Genomic DNA, 6,474 nt, shown 5'->3' with positions numbered 1-6,474 from the left:
GCATCCAGGGGTCTTCCCCATGCTGTTCCCATGTCTTTTCAGCACTGTATGCATGTGTCACACAGCACATGGCCAGATAAGGTTGTAAAATGTTAAAATGACATTTCCCGGTGATTGCATTTGTCACGGTTGAAAGCAATGCAAAAGTGCAAAAACGCATAAAAAATGCTACTTGTGAACATAGCCCAAGGTGTGGAGGAGTATTTTTGTTTTTGGTTATTTATTTTACCTTATACACAAGTCATTACCCTGGAAAGGATGTTCCTTAACATATTTCACAGGAAAACAGTTTCAGTTTCATTTTTGAACCTTCTATTGTGAGCCCGTAAAAGTGGCTTAATACCTCTGACCACGTTATTGACAGCAGTGACCTGGGGGTCAGAAATGCTTCCTGGGGCGATCCCCATGCTGTCCCCGTGTCATTTGAGCACTGTCACTATCGTTTTGGGCACTTTTTAGGCTTTCTACAGACTGCCGGGGGTGCCGCCGCAAAAATGCTCGGGTCTCCCATAGGGACATTGGGTTCATTGCTCGGGTCCGGCAACCGAGTATCACGGCGAGCTCCCGAGCATTTTAGTGTCGCTCAACACTAGTCCCTATCTGATATTTAGTGCTGTGTGCAGTTTCTGTGTTACACCCAGACAGACGAACCGCTGTATACTCACACGTATCAGATTCCTGAATGTTTGGAAACTTTTCTAGTTTTTTTTTTTATCACAAAACATAGAGATGTCAGGGATTGAACCCAGGGCCTCATACATGCAAAGCATGCGCTCTACCACTGAGCTACATCCCCTGTATGGACACCCAGGGATTTGTTCTCATCTCCAAGAGACACTAATCTATGACTATCTACTAATAGATTTTCTCTGTTATTTTTTCTCTTCTATAATCATGCAGCATAAATAACATCATATTCTCATAGTCTGGACTATTAGGGACAAGACGAAACTATTTTTCTTTAATTTTTTATTATTTGTTTATATTTAAAATATGGGGAAAAAAGGAAGCGATTTTATTTTTTACATCTTTTTTTGAACAGATTAAAAAAAAATGCAATTCTCCTTTTCCCATATTTTAAAGAGATTGTTCCCTACTGGATGGCGCTTTTCGATTGTCCCAATCAAATAAAAAGAAAGCAAAGAGCACTTACCTCCCAGATACGCACCATGACAAGCACTGCACCCCATGATGATCTCCTGACATTGCTTATGTCTGATGATTGGTTGCAGGCCATCAGCGGCGGCAGAAAGGCGGCATCACCTGCAGGAGAGAATACACTCTTGTGTCAGTGTGAGCGGGCTGTCGTCGAGAGCAGTCACATTAGTGACTGCTGATGTGACTGCTCTCCAAGTCATCCGGACTGTCATGGGACAGTATGGATTATATTCACGGCGGACAGGTGAGTATTATGGTGGTTTACTATTTTTTGTAGTTTACTGGTGACAAGGGCATCAGGGATTAGGTGTTAAGGTGAGCATTATGGTGTTTTTTAATTTTTTCTCTTTTACCGGGAACAAGGACTTCGGTGGATTAGACATAAAGGTGAGTATAATACTTTTTTATTTTTATTTCAATAAAAGAGTGTTTGTCTTTATTTAAAATAAAGGACTTTATTCTGGGTGGTTTTTTTTACAATCTGACTATTGGGTTAGTAATAGGGAGTCTTATAGATGCCTCTCCATTACTAACTTGTGGACTTGATATTAGCGGCCATAAAACAGCTGACGTCAACCCCACAATCATTAACCCACTTGTCATCGCATCAGGGCAAGTGGGAAAATCGGAGGCTAAGCATCAGATTTGGCACATTTTATTGATGCGCCATTTCTGCGGCGGATGAGAGCTGATGTTTTTAGTCTAGGAGGGGGCCAATAACCATGGCCACTTCCTAAGCTATTAATATCAGCCCGCAGCTGTCTGTTTAGCCTTTGATGGTTAGTGAATATAGGGGGACCCCACATCAATTTTTGTTTGGGGTCTCCCCTTTAATAATCAATAAAGGCTAAGCAAACAGCTGTGCGCTGATATTAATAGCCTGGGAACCGTAATGGGTATTGACCTGTTCCCAGAATATTAATATCAGCCACCAGCCGTTGACTTTCCCTTTGCTGATTATGAAAATGACGAGGGACCCCACTTATTTTTTTTTTATTAACAAGCACAGTAAAATAGACACCTAAGGTAACCTTAGTTCGCAGCCTCTAGGTGTTCCAGCAGCTGGAAACTCCCAAAACCTAAAATGTCCCTCAAAGTTTCCCATGAGATTTCTGGGCCTTGCAGCTGCCGGGAGACCCGGTGGCTTTGAACTCTACAAGGTTACCGGAGTTCAAGCCACCAGGTCTGACAGTAGCTCTAACGTGGGACTTTTGAATGCCGGAGTGCCGGACAGGCGCCGGGAGCTGAATGCAGCTCACATCATTGTTGCCTGAGATCAGCGCCGAGCAAGAGACAATGATGGAAATTGTAGTCAGCACCCCTAGGGTACATTATGTGTAAAATAAAGAATTAAATTTAAAAAAACAGAGTGGGCTCTGGCCAAATTTTCATAACCAGCAGAGGGAAAGCCGTGTGCTGGGGGCTGATATTACTAGCCAGGGAAAGGGGCCATTAGCCCAAAATGTTCCCTGGTTATCAATAACAGCTATCAAAAGACTGACCGTCACTTCCAAAACAGAAAACTGGTCTGTACAGGTGCTTACTAAGAGTAGCCATCTCTATATATGACTAACAAATAAAGTAGCACTCTGTAGCGCTATAGCATGCAAACATGAAAAATATGAAATTTGAATAGCATTACTGCTCTAGAAAATAGAAATAAATGAGAATTCTTAGCGCATAAATTGGCCAATTCATGTGTATCCGACAGCCACGGTAAGGCGACTCTCGTCACCTGGAACCTACCTGGTGTGAATCCAATCTTATACTAAAGTCTACATGTATACGGGAGGGTAAGATCCTGCTATAATTAAAACCTCCTGAGGCTTAGGGATGGAGTGATCAGTCAGAAATCCTACAAATATATGTATATGTATGTAAATGTATACAAATATCAAAAGACTGACCCTCACTCCTCACTTCCAAAACAGAAAACCGGTGTGTACAGGTGCTTACTAAGAGTAGCCATCTCCATATATAACCAACAAATAAAGTAGCACTCTGGAGCGCAATAATATGCAAACATACTATTGTTATAGTTACTATTGTTATACTTTAGGAGGGCAACTTCACCATCTCCTTCTCCAAAATCTGCACCTTGCTGGTGATCCACTGACCAGCCCACCCGAGGTGTCCACAGGGAATCTGCCAGGTAGGAAGATTACCAGTCCAGCTCTTGTTCTAATAGACAGTTTTGTGGATTTGGGGTAACTGAGTGATAGGGACACATTATTATAGGGGCACGTGACACCCACATAAAATCCATGTATGTCATGTAGGACGGCCCTGGTGGTACAGAAAAGTAAAAACACTGATGACTTTTTTTTTTAGAGGCATTTGTATACTTTACCTTCTATTATTATTTATTCTATTTTCACTCATTTATATAACCTGATCATTTCCCTGACAGGTCGGTGAGTTGTTTATTGTTTAGCAATAATGTATCACCCACAACTATAAATGATAAAGAATAACATTCCATTATTATCATTTACAGCAGAAGATAATTTATACCATATATAACATGTATATAATATCTACCAAAGCGAAAAAACGACTATTTACAAACATGGAGAAAACTGATTTTTCTATCTTTTCCAACACAGATTTATATACATTTATATTCTATTAATCAGATGGGATATTTCTATTCCACATTCTCTGCCTCATTCACCAGTTGGCAGCAAACATGGCGGCCTGGCTGCTCTGATGTCACAATGCTCAGGATTAGGGGGTCACTCAGTTATGATGTCATAATGACATCATGGAATGTCCTGAGGGTATATAATCTCTGAGCACTGTGACATCAGCGCCATTTCTTGAGTTGATGCTTTTGCTGAGACTTCACTTTGGTTGTGGAAGAGCGAACTAGTTTGTGTTACACATCTGGTGATTACTTCCATTTATTCTTCTTGATCTTTGATCAGAGCACAATAACACCGGTGCCACCGGAGAGCTTAGTTCTCCAATATTCTATCAGCCAGCTCCAGGTACCTAAGTCATGAGCGCCCGGGAGCTGCGCCAGCTGATTGCTGACAATGAGGCATGGCTGCGCCGACCAGAAAATCAAGGTAAGTGAAATATTTGGGGGAGATCCACAATATTCCCACACTATAGGGCTTTCCTGGGAGGAGATATCCCTGGGGTATGAGGGGACACATTTCAGGACAGACAGTGCAGGTTAACTAAGGCCAAAATAAAGTCAATTCTTTCTAGGGTTCCCCTCTCCCTAAACACCACGGCAGTAGAAGGACCCATCACTATAGCCCAAAAGTGTTTACTAAAATTGGAAATAATTCTGATAAATTTGTTTATAGGTCAGGCCATAATTGTCCATGGACGGAGGAGGTCTCCTCCAAGAGATCAGGAAAGACCTTCTACCAGTGATGGAAGGAGGTCTCCTCCAAGAGATCAGGAAAGACCTTCTACCAGTGATGGACGTCAGAGAGACAGCAATGCTGTCACTGAGAGGAGAGGGAGACGGGCCAGAGATCCTCCACGGCGTAGAGGACAGGAAGAGAGCAGGGATAGAAGCCGCTCTCCTCTAAGACCAGCCCCTGCGGAGCCCTCCGGAACAACAGGAGAGAGCAGCAGGGATGGAGGCCGTCCCCTCCCACCCATTCAACTGGAGGAAGTGGGTGTGATGACACCACCACTGCCACAGGTGGAGCCACCTGCACAAAACCTACCTGTGCAGGAGAGACCTTCTACCAGTGATGGACGGTCTCCTCCAAGAGACGAGGAAAGACCTTCTACCAGTGATGGACGTCAGAGCGACAGCAATGCTGTGGAGCCACCTGCACAAAATCTACCTGTGCGGCAGAGGCGGCAGCATTGGGTTCGCAGGAGAGCACTGCTAATTGCAAATCTCCCAACAAGGGATGTAACCGCACAGGAGGAGGCCGAGTCATGTATCATCTGTATGACCGAATATGAGATCGGAGAGCAGGTCACGGTCCTTCCATGTGACCACACCTTCCATCAGGGATGTATTACTAGATGGCTCCGCTCCAACCCTCTGTGCCCCCTGTGCCGTAACCACTGCTTCCATTGAAGCACCATGTTCATGGTGCAGACAGTGGTGGAGAACATACTGAACCCCAGCCCAGGTAAGGGAGCAATGCATACATTAACACTACATTCATTACAAAACTGTAAAAAATATCACCTGTAACTTCCTGCTGTTCTGATCTCTCTTTAGTTTACCATCAGCTTTGGTCAACATCTTACCAAGCATGAAGGGCCATGAACACCCCAAAAACACCCGATGGTAAGTCACCTCTCATTCCCGCTGCCCCATGATATCTAGATCACATGTGACATATAAGTAATTGTTCTTTTCTCCTTTTCATAGAAGGATGATCCAAGTCTGGAGAACATTGAGGAATTAGATCAGAATGACTTGTCCTTCATGTAAGTAGATATTAGAATTTGCTTTTTTATATTTTCCAGCTGATTATTAACTTTTTACTGGGAATCTATTGATGAGATGTAATAATTTGGTGTCTTCTCTTTACAGAAATCTGCAGAAGTTACAGATCATTTCCATAATGATCCACAGATCCCTCATCTGCTTCATAGAGACCCTGATTTCATCATGTGCAGAGATGCTGATAACAGCTGCAGCCCCGACTATGATATCCTCATATATTCCATTATTTGTCCAAATATTCCTAAAAATAAATAATATTTACCATCTCTATGTCTGGTTGTGACTTCACTATATAGAATGTTGTTACGTAACATTAGCAGCACATAATGATAAGTGAGGGAGGGATTTACCATTAGTTGGTATAGGGGTAGTGGCAACAGTTAAAGGGGATGTCCAGCACTCTTATATTGATGGCTTACCCTTAGGATAGGCGACCAATATCAGATTAATGGGGACGTGACCCCCGGCACGCGTGATCAGCTGTTCTTGGTGCCGGTTGGATGTGATTATTTGCAGACTGGAACAGCACAGCACCGACAACAGCATAGTGGCCACAGAGGGTACTGCAGATCCACTCTATTCATATGAATAGGGTCAGCTGTGCAGTACCTGGAAGCGGCCACTATACAGCTGGCAGAGCAGTACAGCACGGGCGCTGGCACCGCGTCCCACATTGGTTTAAACTGCTCGCGATACTCATCTCTCCACGTTCCTCCGCAGTTCGGTGTCTTCCGACTCTGGAGCATTATATGGGGTCCATACTGTATGGAGCATTATATGGGGCCCATACTGGATGAAGAATTATATGGGGCTCATACTGTATGGAGCAATATATGGGGCCCATACTGTATGGATCATTACATGGGGCCCATACTGCATGGAGA

At 43.5% G+C, this 6,474-nt stretch overlaps 1 non-coding gene across 1 annotated transcript; it reads right to left on the bottom strand.

Moving 5' to 3' along the window:
* Nucleotides 1-724: 724 nt before the first annotated feature.
* On the bottom strand, nt 725-796 carry TRNAA-UGC (transfer RNA alanine (anticodon UGC)). The gene has a single exon. It is a non-coding gene; the product is annotated as a tRNA-Ala (tRNA).
* Between the last annotated feature and the right edge of the window lie 5,678 nt (nt 797-6,474).

The sequence above is a fragment of the Phyllobates terribilis genome, unplaced genomic scaffold (genome assembly GCF_046119375.1).
Source record: "Phyllobates terribilis strain yellow unplaced genomic scaffold, ASM4611937v1 Scaffold_3__8_contigs__length_932513732, whole genome shotgun sequence".
NCBI classification, from domain to species: domain Eukaryota; kingdom Metazoa; phylum Chordata; class Amphibia; order Anura; family Dendrobatidae; genus Phyllobates; species Phyllobates terribilis.
Note: the sequence above shows the minus strand (reverse complement) of the source record. Positions and strands in the feature narration are given on the sequence as shown.